General features: G+C 41.2%; 5 non-coding genes across 5 annotated transcripts; 2 read left to right on the top strand and 3 right to left on the bottom strand.

Moving 5' to 3' along the window:
* Positions 1-7,252: 7,252 nt before the first annotated feature.
* Positions 7,253-7,324, top strand: TRNAW-CCA (transfer RNA tryptophan (anticodon CCA)). Its single transcript has one exon. It is a non-coding gene; the product is annotated as a tRNA-Trp (tRNA).
* A 1,618-nt stretch (positions 7,325-8,942) lies between these two features.
* On the top strand, positions 8,943-9,014 carry TRNAM-CAU (transfer RNA methionine (anticodon CAU)). Its single transcript has one exon. It is a non-coding gene; the product is annotated as a tRNA-Met (tRNA).
* A 670-nt stretch (positions 9,015-9,684) lies between these two features.
* Positions 9,685-9,757, bottom strand: TRNAR-ACG (transfer RNA arginine (anticodon ACG)). Its single transcript has one exon. It is a non-coding gene; the product is annotated as a tRNA-Arg (tRNA).
* Positions 9,758-10,059: 302 nt separating this feature from the next.
* TRNAS-AGA (transfer RNA serine (anticodon AGA)) lies at positions 10,060-10,141 on the bottom strand. Its single transcript has one exon. It is a non-coding gene; the product is annotated as a tRNA-Ser (tRNA).
* Positions 10,142-13,848: 3,707 nt separating this feature from the next.
* TRNAR-UCG (transfer RNA arginine (anticodon UCG)) lies at positions 13,849-13,921 on the bottom strand. The gene has a single exon. It is a non-coding gene; the product is annotated as a tRNA-Arg (tRNA).
* Between the last annotated feature and the right edge of the window lie 1,486 nt (positions 13,922-15,407).

Genomic DNA, 15,407 nt, shown 5'->3' with positions numbered 1-15,407 from the left:
CACGGTATACATGGCATAGAGCAGGTTACAAGGAAAAAGGTTGTCTCCATATGTTGCTGCTCAACATATCTTATAACCATCTTCATATACAGCATGTGGGAAGGCATTTGTAAGTCACCACAAAGAGCTTCCACTACATTCCAGACCTCTGACACTCATCAAGCAACTAGGAAACATGGATTAAATATGCCTGGCATTTTCTCTGCATAGCTATGAGCCCGCAAGTCTACACATACAATAACTGTTTTCCCCACTTTGCCACTAAATTCCCAAGAAGCACGGTAAGACGATGGCCTCTGGATGAGCTAAGTCTAGTAAAGTAATGGACGTCTCAACAAAGCATCATGGAATATTCTGATCTGTTGTGTTTGTAAACTTTCACTGGTCTCTTCAGATTCCCCATCTCATCTCCTCCCTCTTCTCTTTAAAAAAAATTCTAAAGATCTTTTCTGACTAGCAGGAACTACCTCTGTGCTGAAAAAGGAAAGCTGTCAGAATCTGAAGGACACCTTACAGGTAACAGATGGGTGTTCCAGGTTCTCAGTTCAGATCAGACACTCCCTTAAGTTTCCTGGGTTTCTGATTCGTCTTAGATTGAAGGCTTGGCCTGGATCACATCCTTGGGTCCCTGCGACTTCTGATTCTTTTCATGTCCTTCCTTCCATCCTGGTCTGGAAACAAGAGGAGCTGAGTTAGAATATAACAGAGATTGCTGTGTACTGGCTGTATGTCGGACACTGCTGGGCATGGGGGTTGGGCAGGAGGAGTAAAGAGAAGAGTGAGAGGGAGCACTGCCTCCTAGGAGTCCCCTGAGCACACACTCACACCCTCCTATCTCCTTCACCCACATCCACCTGGCAGTTTCTGCCAGGCCAAGTAAAGCCCCTCACATTTCTCTGCTCCTCTGATTGACTCAGTCTTTGGGTCACTTGGTGATTCAGATTCTGGGCTGGACCAGAACTCAGCTAGGATGCTTGCTGCCTCCAGAACGTCTACCTGGAACACTGTCAGAGCCAGTAGAGCATTGCGGGTCAGGTCATTGCCATGGCAGGTTCCCCTGAGGACTCTGGGTAGATTTATATCTTACCATATGTCCAACCCCTACTAAACAGATTATGACAAGGATGAACTTTAAGCTGTGCTTCCCTGCACCCTACATTTCAGATATAAGATAATGATGATTTTAGGGGGAGCAGCCAAGTCTAAAGACTGACCCCCACAGATCCCAGATGGTCAGTCTTGCTCACAGCCCACCCCACCTAGCACCGGACCTTGGGCTCAGCTGGCTGTTGGTAGCACCACATGTGAGCCCTCGGCGAGGGTCTGGGTTGTGCCAGGAGACGTGGGCATGAGAACAAGGTAGAGAAAAAAAACTTTGTATTAAACAAAGTAAGAAATAAAACACACTATAGAATGCACCTGCTACACACTTTTTACTTGTTTGGTCCTACAGGGAGCTGCGGGAGGTGGGGGACAATGAGGCCAAGGATCTGAGAAGCAAAGCCAGGTAGGGATGAAACCAGAGAAAGTGCAATTTTCTCTTTAGAACTTTAATGGTGACAAGGTATAGTGTTTAAAGCTACTGAAATGACACTCTGAAGCAGCTAGAATCCAGGGAAGATGCAGATCGAATGAATCTTCAGCTATTAATAACCTCAGTAAACTGGCAGAATAAATGCTCTGCTGGCTTCCCTTTAAAATCGGAACCTGTCTGGCCACGGCAGCATTTAAGGCCAAGAGACCCAGAAGCAAGTAGCAACAAGGACTTGGTCAAGGGTACAGCATTTTGGTTGGTTAAGGGTGTGAGGTCTGGGGTATCACTGTTTGGATTCTGGCAAGGTTTTGTGGTTCCCTTTCTCAGGCTTTTACCTACACTTACCTTGCCCTTAATGTTCCTTGCCCTTTGGCCTCTTCTTGTTTTCTAGCGACCAGGGTTTATTCTCCAGAGTTTGCAGAATTGGGTTACAGGGGCAGGAGAGCCTGGTCAGATGCTGGAGGCCAGCAGAGGCCAGGGTGATGGGGGTGGGAGGCTGTGCACAGAGGCCCCCCCAACCCCTTCAGATCCAGCTAACACTGCTGCAGAGGTGGGGAAGGGAAAAGAGGGAGGCATCAAGGCGGAGAAATAGAGAGGTGCATAGCAGTAGCAGAAGTCAGGGTGGAGAGGCCCTCTCCCCCACCCCCTGCGGAAAAAGAAGTCCCTCCAAGAGGAGCCTTCTTGACCCCACAAAGCCATAACACTGCCCAGGTGTTTCTAATCTTCTTTCTCAAGGTTCTAGGTTAGCATTTAAAGCAGATAAAAAGCAGCATTTAAAGCAGCTTAGTCTGTGTGGGGTATTGTATCAGAAACCAGGGGTGCAGTGAATAGAACAATTCCCTCTGGCCAGGAATTCACAGCCAAGTTATACAAAGAGCAAATCATGATTTGCCTTGTGCCAGACATGTCTCTAAGTGGCTTATGATGCATGACCTCTTGAGTCCTTAAAACAACCCCGCAGTCATGGCCTCCATCCTCATGCTCATTTGACAGAGTCGGGAAAGAGACAAGTGATTCAGCACAATTAGAGAGCAGGGACTCTTCCCAGACTTTGAAAGCAGGCTGTTGCACCCCAGAGTCTGCTGGGGGGATTAAACAGCACTGACTAAGCAACATGTTGGTGCTATAATAAAATGTGGGTAGAATCACTATCTTACTGGGTTGTTCTTATGAAAAAGAAACTACACATTGTCACTACAAATGTCACTTCTGCTATCCAGAACATTTTTTCACTTCAATAACTTGCTTTCTCCTTTCCTCTTTCTACTTTTCATCCCTCGTTCCATTCTTCTTATTCTACCTTTTCTCCTCCTCCTCTTCCCTAGCCCTTTCCTCTTCTCGTCCTTCTGTCCTTCTTCCCTACCCTCCCCACTTCTACTCCACTTTCCAGTCACCTTCTTCTTCCTTCTCAGGTGGTAATCTTTAGGCTTCTCTCCCCCCTAGTGGCCAATGTGGGAACTACATGCGTGTGTACCTATAGTCTCCACCTCCCAAAAGGGAGAGGTTTATAAACAAGCTTAGGCCTTTGTTCAGGGGGTAGTCCCAAGACTTTAAAGCCAAGGATGTTGCTAAAGAACGTTATAAAAGAATTACGCCCCATAAATAAATAGGCTTGAGTTCTGTAGGCCACAAACGCAGGAGGTAAATATGTACGTTTACCGGTGGTTCCTTTCTGCAGCTTGGTGCTTAGAGTAAGTTCTGAATGCTCAGTGTAGAGAGTAGCTTGTATGCTCAGTATAGAGTAGCAATCCATTCCTGCTTACACGAGTTAAAGCACATTCTATTCTCTGCAGTCAAACCCTGAGCAACATAGGGGACAACTCCAGGGCATGTTATTTTATTTTATTTTTTTCCAGGGCATGTTACTAAGGACCTAGGTTCACCTTTATATTTTGCAGGTTTAGCAAATCAGCCTCCCCTATGATCTCAAGATAATTGCAGTTGCCCCTGGGATCACATCCAGGCTTAATAATATTCATCAGAGGAATATTTTGGTTTTAATTGTTTTGTTAATTGAAGTATCCCGAGTCTAGCAAAGTACATATCATGTAAGTTAACAATAAGAATTTGTTGAATGAATGAATGGGTCACTGGAACCATGAGATACTTTTCCTTCCTCTTTCAAACTGCAAAGGATATTCTTCTAAGACACACACACAACAAAGGTTGATTTTTCATGTCCTAATATTTCACTTCTAGCCATGCAACTCAAACTCAGTTAAGGTATGTGTGTGTGTGTGGGGGCGGGGGTGGTGAGAATGAATTATACAATTATAAAGAGATACTAGTAACTTGTGGAGCTCAAGAACAGAGCCCCAGCTGGGCTTCCTGGGAGGGCAGGTTCGCCTGGCAGCAGGAGCTAAAGGCCACTGGCATTCAGATCTGGAGTGGGCAGCCTAGGCTCCAGCCTGCTTGTCAAGCACACACATTTCCCCTGACATTCTGGAGGTGATTCCAGTGTCAAGAGAGGAGCAGTTGCCTCTGTCTCGAAGAACCAGAACACCTTCCTCCAACCCAGGGATCTGGAACCTTTCTTTGTAAAGGGCCATATATATATATTTTTGACTTTTCTGACCACGTGGTCTCTGTCACAGCTCCTCTTGGAGTGCAACCACAGATGAATGTGCAAGGTCATGTACCAATAAAACCTTACTTATGAGCACTGGAATTTGATTTCATATGATTTTGACATATCACAGTATTCGTCTTCTTTTCACCTGTAGTCACAATTTAAAAGTAAAAATGGCTGTAGATTGTACAAAACTTGGCAAGGGCTGGATCTGGCTGATGAAATTGTTTGTTGACCTGGCTCTAATCTGACCATGTGAATAATCAAGACTTTTCCCAAGGCCTAGTTTTAAAATTCTGCAAAATTGGGGAAGTATTTTGTTCAAATAAAGAAAATCTGGTGAAGGAATTAACCTTCAATCAAAGCTGGACTCTTTGTTAAAGTGTTTTATATTTACTAAAAATAAACAATACCTACTACCAAATCCATTGAAAAAATCACTTTCCTAAATAGATTACTATTATTTCTATATCTGGGATATGGTGAATATATGCTGGATTTGTACATCATAGAAAGAAAAACTTTTTTATGTAGTGGAATATTTGTAAAGTGTTGTTCCCTTTGATGTTATGGTCTAAAAAGTTATAAATATATGTGTATATATTTATGTATCATACAAATATAAATTTATATATGTATGTATACATAGTTATATATCACATAAAATGTGTTACACTAGAACTCTTATAACTGTACACTAAAAACTTTTTTTGTAGATTTTATACTCTGATCATAGCTGTGAGGCATTTTTTGTCAATCAAGTTGCTTGTGGTCAGACTGATTTCCCACCCTTCTCTTGCTTCACTCTGTCTCACAAGGAACTACATTTTCCAGGTTCTCCATTCCTCTGGTTTCTAGGTAGTGTTAGCCTAGGGGATAATTAACGAAAGATTGGCATGCAGGAGGAAGGCAGAAGGGACAGTATTTCTCCTTCCTCTCTGCTTCCTATAACTTTTTCTGCAGCTGCTGCATCCATCTTGGGGCTGGAGATCCTTTCCCTGGCTTCCGAGCTCCTGCTGCTCATCACAGCATCTACCACCCCTGTTCCCCCTCTGGCCTCCAGCCACCTCTCCCCACTGTCCCACCAGTGATACCAGCTTCTTGCTGTGGCTTATCTCTGGGCACCCTCCCATGAGTGCCTATCCTGGCAGCCTCTTAGACCTTGTCTTTTAAATTCAGCCCTGCCCAGCTTCTGTTCCTTGAAGGCAGATAAAGCTAACCTCAGAAGTGAAGCTCTCTAAGGATGCTTCAGTTTAAATTTTAATTTTCTCTCCAGTAAAGTGAGGCTACTGACACTGTTGAAGTCCACTGACAAAACCTCTCTAGGGATATAACAGCGAAGTTATTAAACAGAAAGGATGTGGCCAAAATTCTATGAAAAGGTTCTGGCAGTGTGAGGTTACTCAATGAAAATTCACTTAATGCCACTGAATTATAGAGTTTTCAACAATTCATTATAAACAACCGGACAGACATCAATTGTCCTTTGTGTTATCGTTAAATACCAACTAAAACAAATGAATAAGCTTCTGAGTTAAAGTGTTTCATTGCATTTTAATAGCTGATTTGAGCTGCAGTTAATGTCTGGTTTCATCTGAAACCCTGTTTCATCAATGCCCTGTCTGATATTAGCTGCATTCTGAGCTGATGGCTATTTTTACTATTTATATTAATTTTTTTTTGTTTTTCCTTATTAAAGAAAGAGAACAATTCTAGTTATAAATATTTCTATGCTGACAAATATTCAGGTAAAATATGTTTAATTTATAAATGTAAATAGTCAACTCATTGTTCCTTCCACAGCACTGTCATTCCACTAGCAATTGACATGTTGACAATTACCTTTCAGTGAGACTGGTGATGTGGGGAATGCATTGAAGAGTTTCAGCAAACTTTATAGTGATGGTGATTACGCCAACATTTAGTGAAAACTCACTATGTGTTAGGTAAGGGTTGTTTTAAGCATATATAAATTCAACAATACTATGAAGCAGGTAGCAGTATTATTTCCATTTTATAGATAAGGAAAATAAAAATTTCAACTTTCAGTTAACAGCTGTTTTCTGCAGGCGCTGCAGAAACCCCCAAACTCATGGGAATTTGTTCTATTTTCTGAAAGCCTGATTTATCTGACACACCCTCCTCATTCTCTCCACCACCGCCTACCAGTAGTCGGGCTTTCAACACAACCTACGCCCAAGTGCCCTAACCTCTTACCACGAACTCTTGACAGGCTACGTTGTTCTGTTAACTGGCGAGTACCCCCCATATATCCTTCCAGAGGGACTCCTCCATCTGCAAGGGCGAAAACTTCTTCAATCCAGGATTGATGGTCCTCACAATTCCCAACCGGAGCCCTGGTTCTGGACCGATATTTAAGGATTAAGAAAACTAATTTTCAGAGAAAGGTGCGTCTGCTGTACAGCAGTGGATTACTTTTTAGATCTCTTTCAAGGAGTTCCAAGTCTGCATGTAGATTTCTGGTGTCCTGTAATTTTTCGCTGATATTCGAAATCCCGTGTTCAGTGTTCTAGACAGGAGCTGTAACCTGCCAAACTACGCGGCCAGAGCGATCTACCTGCTCCTGCAAAGTGGCATTTTGCTCTTTGGGGGATAGCGTCAGATCCAGTGATCTGATTTTCCAGCACTCTCGCAGTATGAAATCAATCTTGTTTCGTGTGGACTAAGGAGAACAACCCGACAGCCCCAGTGAGTACACTTAAACAGCAATACACTAATTAGAATCTACAATCAACTTTGGAAATAAATCCAAAACCCTGGTCAGCGACCCCCCGACTCATGCCTGTTAGCTCCCTCTCTAAACTCCACTCCACTCCGCAGCAGCCGACCTTAAACAGAATGTCTGTTTCTAAAAGACAAAAAATACTAAGCTCCTCAGCTTCTAATTTTTACGTACATGAAGAAAAATAAGTAAAAATAAGAAGGAATGAAATAGAATAAAATAGGCAGAAGTGAATATAGAAGCAATTTGCAGAGGATCAGGATCAGGGAGTGATTGGAAAGACATTTTGATCTCTACCCCCTCCCAGCCACCAGGCTTTACTTCGCATCCAGCTGCGTGGATTTTACCAAGCACCGGAAATGCCATAGATTTGGTTGACAGGTGAACACACCCTGGCCCCAGGGTAGACCTCGTGGCGCAACGGTAGCGCGTCTGACTCCAGATCAGAAGGTTGCGTGTTCAAATCACGTCGGGGTCAACTGCTTTTTCTTTTGGAAGGTCTACGACCTGAAGTGTGAGGGGAAATAATACGCGTTCCCTTCTTTCTCTGCCCTTGAATTTCCCGGTTAAAATTTCTTTTAAAAAGCAAGTATACACAGGAATATACAATGTTCTTATTGTGTTTTGAGGCTTACTTTTGAGTCCCACAGATATTTTGATGTTTTATCGACAACGTTCATAATTTCCGTATTCAACTCGTCCACATTTCCAACCTCACTACGCTCACTTATGTGCTTGCCACTCTTCTCTCTCTCCAACCTTCACAAATTTAGCAGATCTCGGACAACTAGTCTGGGTGGAGCAGGCGACCTAGCTTACCTGCCTCATACCTGGGTCAACTTTTCCATGTCAGAGAGGTTACAAAGCAAGCACTGGATCTCTGTGAACCCTGGATCTCTGTGAACTCCCCTCCCCCACCCAACATGGAAAGAGTTTGTTCATTTTCAAAGGCAGACAACTTGAGCACAGTGTTTGTTTGCCGAGTTGAGACTGCTATAGACAATGTTACACCAGAGATAGTCCTCTGGCCTGAAGTTCCCCGAACACCCCTTAAAAGTCTGTTTGTTAAAAAGACATGTTACCCAAATGACACAGAAACATTAATTCCAAAGAGCACCTGCACCCCTATGTTTATAGCAGCACTATTTACAATAGCTAAGCTTTGGAAACAACCCAAATGCCCAAAAATAGATGACTGGATCAAGAAGATGTGGTACAAATACACCATGGAATATTACTCAGCATTCAAAAAAGATAAGCACATGCAATTTGCAGCAAAATGGATGGAGCTAGATGGGCTCATGCTCAGTGAAATAAGCCAGAAAGAAAAAGAAAAATACCGAATGGTCTCACTCATAGCAGGAATTTATAAAACCTAAATGAGGGACCAGGTAAAAGACTAATGAATACAAAGTAAAAATCAAAATCAACAAGCAACTATGGACCAGAGACACACTTGGGGGGGAGGGGCGGGAGGGGTGGGAGGGGGGATGGGCAGGGAGAGGAAGGACTAAGGTCAAAATAAGGAGGTTGCAATTGTATGGGGAATATAACCAAAATGAAAATGCATACATTGTGCAAAAAATGAAAAATGATGTAAGAATTATATAAAATAAAATGTTAAAAAGAAGGTTAAAAAAAAAGACATCTGCATCTGCGGTTCCCGACTAGCTCTTGCCCCACCTGGGGCTCCCTACAGTTTAAGAACCATAACTTCACAGACTGGATGAAAAGAAGAGCATCGCTAGTTCATGAGAAGAGCCTACTATTTTGTATAATTTGGAATAATTTTAAAATATGACATTTAGGATATCAGCAGACGTTTTGTTACAATTGTAATGTACATGCCCACATATACAATGGAACTTTATATCTAATCATGACTTGACTCACTGGAGAAGTGTATTCAAAATAACATCTTTTCATTTTTTATTTAACCATTTTCTTAGTACTTAGGTCAGGCCCACGGCAATAATTTTTACAAAAGACAGGTTGCTCTGGAGGAGAAAAAAAAAAACTAGCTTAATTCCTCAAGTTGACAAATTGACAAACCACGGAAAAGCTGGATACTAACATTAGGACATTTCGATTTGTGTAGCAGAGTGGCGCAGCGGAAGCGTGCTGGGCCCATAACCCAGAGGTCGATGGATCGAAACCATCCTCTGCTAGCTTGAAGCTTTTTTTTCACCTCCCCATCCCCCAATAAAGATCATGTTGTATTATAAGGAAATGATAGCTCAAGTACCTGGCGACCTTTAGGACAGGTAGCCGAGAAAAGGAGATGGGATTGTGTGACAATCTTTTGAAATATTCAAGTCTTTAGATTGTGTGTATATAGAAAGGATAGTAATAAAAACATAAAAAAATTACTACTTGTCATCTGTATACTTTGGTAGATCTCTGTCAAAAAAAATTTTTTTTGCACATGAAAAGCTGTTACACAGTATATGTCAGAGAGAAATGCACATTAAAATAACGTGATACCACTATATAACTTTTAGCCTCCAAAAATCCAGAACACTGACAGCATCAAATGCTGGAGAGAATGTGGAGCAATAGGAACTCTCATTCATTGTTAATGAGAATGCAAAATGGTACAGTCACCCTGGAAGACAATTTGTCAGATTTTTGCAAAACTAAACGTACTCCAGCCACAGATCCATAATTGCATTCCTTATTAATTGCTCGAAGGAGTTGAGACTTACATTATTAATATCTCGGCCATTTTATGTGAAATGATTATAAAATTAAAGTAAAAAATAGATCAGACAAAAAAGAACAGAGAAGCCTGGGAAAGGAGGGAATTTTTTACAGCGTCTAAAAGCGTAACCAAAACATCGAGCCAGCCAGGAGTCGAACCTGGAATCTTCTGATCCGTAGTCAGACGCGTTATCCATTGCGCCACTGGCCCACGCACATACCCTAGGCAGGTTTCACTTGTAGAAAAAAGAATCAGTAAAATTACTATGTTGCTCTAAAGATGAGTGTGTGAAATCTTTAGACTTGCTTTTGCCCCTCACGAGGATTTCGAAACCCAAAACACTCAAAACTGAAATAAAATAGTTCTGATGGTTCCTTTGTCTTAGTTTATTCGTGCGGCAAGATTACTTCCTGGTCTTTGACAACTCCGTTTCGATGAAATTTGCAAAAGGTCTGAGGAAGCGCCTTATACAGACCCAGCAGAGGGAACCTGGACGTGTAAAAGCCGCACCTCGTAGTCGGCAGGATTCGAACCTGCGCGGGGAGACCCCAATGGATTTCTAGTCCATCGCCTTAACCACTCGGCCACGACTACAGATACTAGACGGTCCTTTCAATATTTCTCATGTTACCATATATCATATATTCCATGTCATTCCAAGGTTTCCTAACAGGAGAGGATGAGACGAGTAACCCTAAGCCCCATTAATAAAACCGAAGAGGAATCTGCCGACTTCAATTCCAGGGATATGGTAAGCAGAGAATGTACTGTGGGGTCTTTTCTAGAAAGCAACTCAAAGATACGTTGTAATAAGTTAAAAGAAATTCTCACACATTTTTGCCTGAGTGGGAAATTTATTCTCAATGACTAATCTGACAAAGATCTCCCTTAGAGATGCCCTCTGTCTTCAGACACTTAATCCAATGCCTAGAATATAGTAAGTGCTCAAAAAGTATGAGCTGCTATTGTAATAGTTTTTAATTAAAGAATGAGGACTCATCAAAATGTTCCACAGAGATGCCTATCTCCTGTCTCTTCATAAAGCTCAAAATATTTTAAAGAAACAGAATATTTTTTAATGAAACAGAAGGGTAGAAAATATTTCTGAGAATAAAATCCAATTCAAGTTCTGGGTGCATCTTTAGGAGAGAGAAGATCGACCATTTCTGATACTGTGGTTTTTAAACAATTTAAAAACATTGCAAAGACCACCCTCAAAGCAAGAACAGGATGCCCTGGTCGCCACATTTCTGAAACTACACTATTATTAACACAACCTTACCTGTATGTATGTGCATGTCAGCATAATAGTGTGCAAGTAAGGGACTTTATCAATGGCTCCATTCTATGGCAGAAGGATAGGGCATGATCGATAAATTATTACTTATGCGCTTATAGACTGAAAACTATCTACAGCCCAGACTTCTTTTCTGGGCGCCAAAATATGCAATTGTCGTAGAGAAAGAAGTTATACTTTCTTTTAAATTAAAAAAAAATTGATTGAGATAGAATATTATATCAGTTTTAAGTGTATAACATAATGATTTGATATTCGTATTTATAGGGAAATGACCACCACAATAAATTTAATAACACATAATTTGAAAATTTTTTTCTTGTGATGAGAATTTTTAAGATATAGTTACTTTCTTCTTGCCTATCCATGGGCATCTAAAAAGCAATGCAAAGCAAAACGAACGTGCCATCCTTTCCCCCAAATTTGAACTTCCTCCAGCAACCCAAATGTTTGACAGGAGCATGCAGACACCAAAATCAAAGTCTTAGAAGTCCCATTATCTTTCCTTGTATCTCTAACTGCTTCCCCACAACCCATGGGTTAACCAGGACTCAGTTCGACCTCTTAATTTTTTTTTTTAATCTGGTTGTTCCTCCTGAAACTTAGGCCCATTTTCTGAGATCAGGCCCTCATAGCTGTTTCACATATTTATTGTTATGTATTGTCTTTTGGCCTCCAGTCCTTTGTCTCTGAAATAAATAACTCATTTATTCATTCATTCTTGTATTCATAGCACAAGCACATGCCAAGCACTTTGCTAGGTGTTGTTCATTCAAGAGAGATCAAGAAAAATATGGACACTTCTTTGTGTGTGTGTGTGGATGTTCTTCAGTAAGCAATCATGAAAATCATAAAAGTGAACAATTCTCACTGAGTGTAATGTGTGAGAAGACTGTAGGAGCATTGCCAGATCCCTGGCCTGGACAGTCACTTATTAGACCTTCAACTTCATGAAGAAAGTTTCCTTTTCTACCTTCTTTACCTCTGAATGGGCAAATGGGTGCTGGGTAAATATATGTGGAATGAATCATATTTAATTTCCGATATGAAGGCTGTGTAAGAGTGAGCCAAATTAGAGAAGTGGGTTTCTAGAACTAAAACTCATGGAATATGAAAGCAACTGAAGAAAGTTATGTCTTGATTTTTGGAGGGGTGTGGAAAGGTGCAGCAATGGAAAAGAATGCCAGAGATAAAGCTGAGGATAATTATGTAGCTATGTCAGGGCAATTGGACCGTTCATCTGAGAATGCAAGTCTGATTGTGTGCCTTTTCCACTTTTAAAGACTTTAAAGTTACCCTGTGGCTGCAAAGAAGATCACAAGTGGGTTGGAGGCCCTTATCACAAGCATCTGGTTAAATTTCTTGGCTTCCATTTTGGCTACTCTGAGGAGGTAGTCTGGGATTTCTGAGACAAAAAAGGACCTACCATTCCCTCACAGCCCTGGTTTATTCCTGCTGACCATCTGCCTTGTTTCCTTCAAGCCCCGTGTCCTTCCTGCAGAGCTTTTGCTTAAACAATATGGCCTTGGTTAGCCCTTTTTAAATTCAAATGTTTATTATAAAAAAATCCAAACATTTAAAAATACTGAAAGAACAGGGAGTCACCTGTATACCCACCACCCAGATTCAACAATTAACATTTACCATAGTAGTTTTATCTACCTTTTTCTCTTGCATCATATGAAATTTATTTGTAGACATCATGATACACCACACTTACATACATACACATGTGTAAATATAAACATGGATAAACACAATACCATTATCAAAACTGAAAAATTTAGCAATTCCTTTTAAAAATAAAAATATCTAATATCTAGTCCTTAACTAAATTTCTCTAATATGTCTTTTAGAGCCATTTTTTTCCTTAACCAGAATCCAATCAAATTTCATTCAGTGCCTTTAGATGTAATGTTTCCTGGGTCCCTTTCGGTTTAGAACAGTCTCCTAGCTTCTTGCTCTTTTTCGGAAAAAAATCTAAATGACACCTCTGTTAGAGTGTCCAACATTCTGAATCTGTCCATTTGTTTCTGGATGGCAACTTTTATTTTATTCTACTGTCTTTAAACTAGCAGCAAGTCTAGTAAGTCTAATTGATTGATTAGCATCCTTGGGCTGATTAGAGTAGACTGAGGTTAAAATTTGAGGACACAACACTGAGTACTTGATATGGGACTAATTTCACCCAAGGAGCTATATCAGGGTATCCCAATGATAGTGAAAATAAAGTGGTACCCCCGAGACTCTTTTCCCTTTGCAATGAGAATGTCATCTTGAGGTGCTACTCTGACACCATGCACATATTTTTTCCCAATAACCTTTTGCTGAGGATTTTAAGATCTTTAATGCTCTTCACCACCATTTTGCTCTGGGGGGGTTGCAGATGGTGAGTCTCCTAATTCTACCATTTTCCTATATTTGGTAGAGGATACCATAGGCTCGTCAAATTTGGTGACTTCTTTCCTGCAGTTCTCAAAGGTCTCCACTCCTCTTTCCTAGAGGTTCCCAGGGAAACTTCACGTGAACCCTGCTTTATCTTGGAACACTGGTAGGTTGACACTAGACAGTGAAAGGTTCTGGTCTGAGGTGTGTTTGTATCTTGTTGAGATCCCTTATGCAGTCCCTGAGGTGCATAGCAATTCACATACTCAAGGGTTTGTAAAGGAATCACTTGGATAGCTGGTTAAAACCCAGATTCTTAAGCTCATCCCCAAAGATCCGAATTTTGTAGTTAGAGGGTAATGCTTAGAAAGAAGTGGGGCTGATGGGGAAAGTTTGCATTTTTAAGAAGCTCGCAGGTGCCGCTGGTCTGCGAAGCAAATGAATGGACTGTGCAGAGATAATCTGTAGAGAAACGTGGAGGGAAAAAGAGAAAGACAAAGAAAAGAGTGTGGAGGAGAAAGACAGGAGGGTAAAAGGGTTAAATTAAGAAGGAAAGGAGTGGACGTCTGATTACAAACTTTAACTGAGAAACTAAAGTAGAAATAAAGGAAACCAGCTGCAACCACGAAGGGATTCGAACCCTCAATCTTCTGATCCGAAGTCAGACGCCTTATCCATTAGGCCACGTGGTCCACCCGCAAGCATGTTTGTGTGGGTTGGCAATTTATTGGAAGAAAATCTCAGCGCTATACCTATACCGGAAAGGAATTATTATTGTAAGTTAAGGTATTCTTAAGCCCCCCAAAATCTTACCATCTGGATGGAAAAACAAATTAAACGAAACTGTCAAAAAAGAAAAAACCCAACAAACCTGTATTTACAACTAAATAACAACCAAGGAGAGAAATATGATGTTATAATAACTAATAATACAGTGCTTTCTCTTTTGGTGGTATAAATTAAAATCAACAATTATAAGGACACCTCTTTCCCTGGTCTCCAAGAAGGAGCCATCAGACAGCGAGACTGGCCTTGCAAATAAGCTGCATCAGCAACAACAAAAAGCCTCCAAGCAAACCAGTATCTTCAAAGAAAGACGGATTTCAAGATATGTGGTATTGTTAAAATTCCCAGTTCCCTCTTAATGGGTAAATTTAATGCCCCGCCTTGTTTTCCTCAGTGCATAGACAACATCAAATAAAAAAAAACAAATGGTCACTTGTCAGACTTTCTTTGTAAAAATCCTTGAAAATGTTTTCCTTGCAGACTATAAAATTTCTCATTGTGAGTCTCAGAATTTGGGCAGTTCTCCCAGAGCAATCTGAAGGCTGTTCCTGCAGTGGAGACCTCAGTCTTGATTCCTTAATTAACTCACATAATTTCTGCTTGCCTCAATTTATTTGAGCTAACAGTGGGAATTGGGGAGAAATGCCACAGTGAAGAAGGAACACTTGAGTTGAGAGCTGAGCGAGGGGAGGCAAAGATAAAACTCCATTGCTTCACATACCAGTGGCCCCACCACTGCCTCACTACACTTCCAAATGAAGATGGCAGATTAAACACAAGAAGGTCCAGAAACCACACTGAAAACAACTCTAAGCTATAAATTCAAATAAGACAGAACATTCAGTAAGGAGACAAGACCCACAACCTTTGTAATCTGGAAAGTCTACTGTGGTGTGATAGTTGCTTTATCAGACATAAGATAATTGAATCCTAAACCAGTAGTGGGAAAAGCAAAGAGGCGAGCACTTCACACTATGGAAACTCCATCTTTATGCTCCCTGCCCAGCTCAGGAAAGGTGAGCAGTATCTTCATCTAGAGACTACCTCTTAGGTGCTGCACTGTGTCCTCCACCCCACCATTCATAAAGGGAAGCCCTAACCCCATTACCTCAGAATATGACAGTGTCTGGAGACAAGACTTTAAAAGAGGTCACTAAAGCCAAATGAGGCCATATGGGTGGGCTCCAATCCAGTATGACTGGTGCACTTACAAAAGGAGATAAGGACACAGACACACAGGTGAAGACTCAAGAAGATGATACAGGGCAGCAAGGGGCACTAAAATGGCCACAGACACTGCCCAAATAGTTTCCTGGTCACTGTCTGAGTTCTTTACCCACACCCACAATTCCAAGACTGCTCAGGCATGGGACACAACAACAGAGGGATTTG

This window comes from Talpa occidentalis, unplaced genomic scaffold (assembly GCF_014898055.3).
Source record: "Talpa occidentalis isolate TD23 unplaced genomic scaffold, MPIMG_talOcc4v2.1 talOcc4.2, whole genome shotgun sequence".
In the NCBI taxonomy this organism is placed as follows: Eukaryota; Metazoa; Chordata; class Mammalia; order Eulipotyphla; family Talpidae; genus Talpa; species Talpa occidentalis.
The sequence above is the reverse complement of the archived record's forward strand: the minus strand, read 5'-3'. Positions and strand labels throughout refer to the sequence as shown.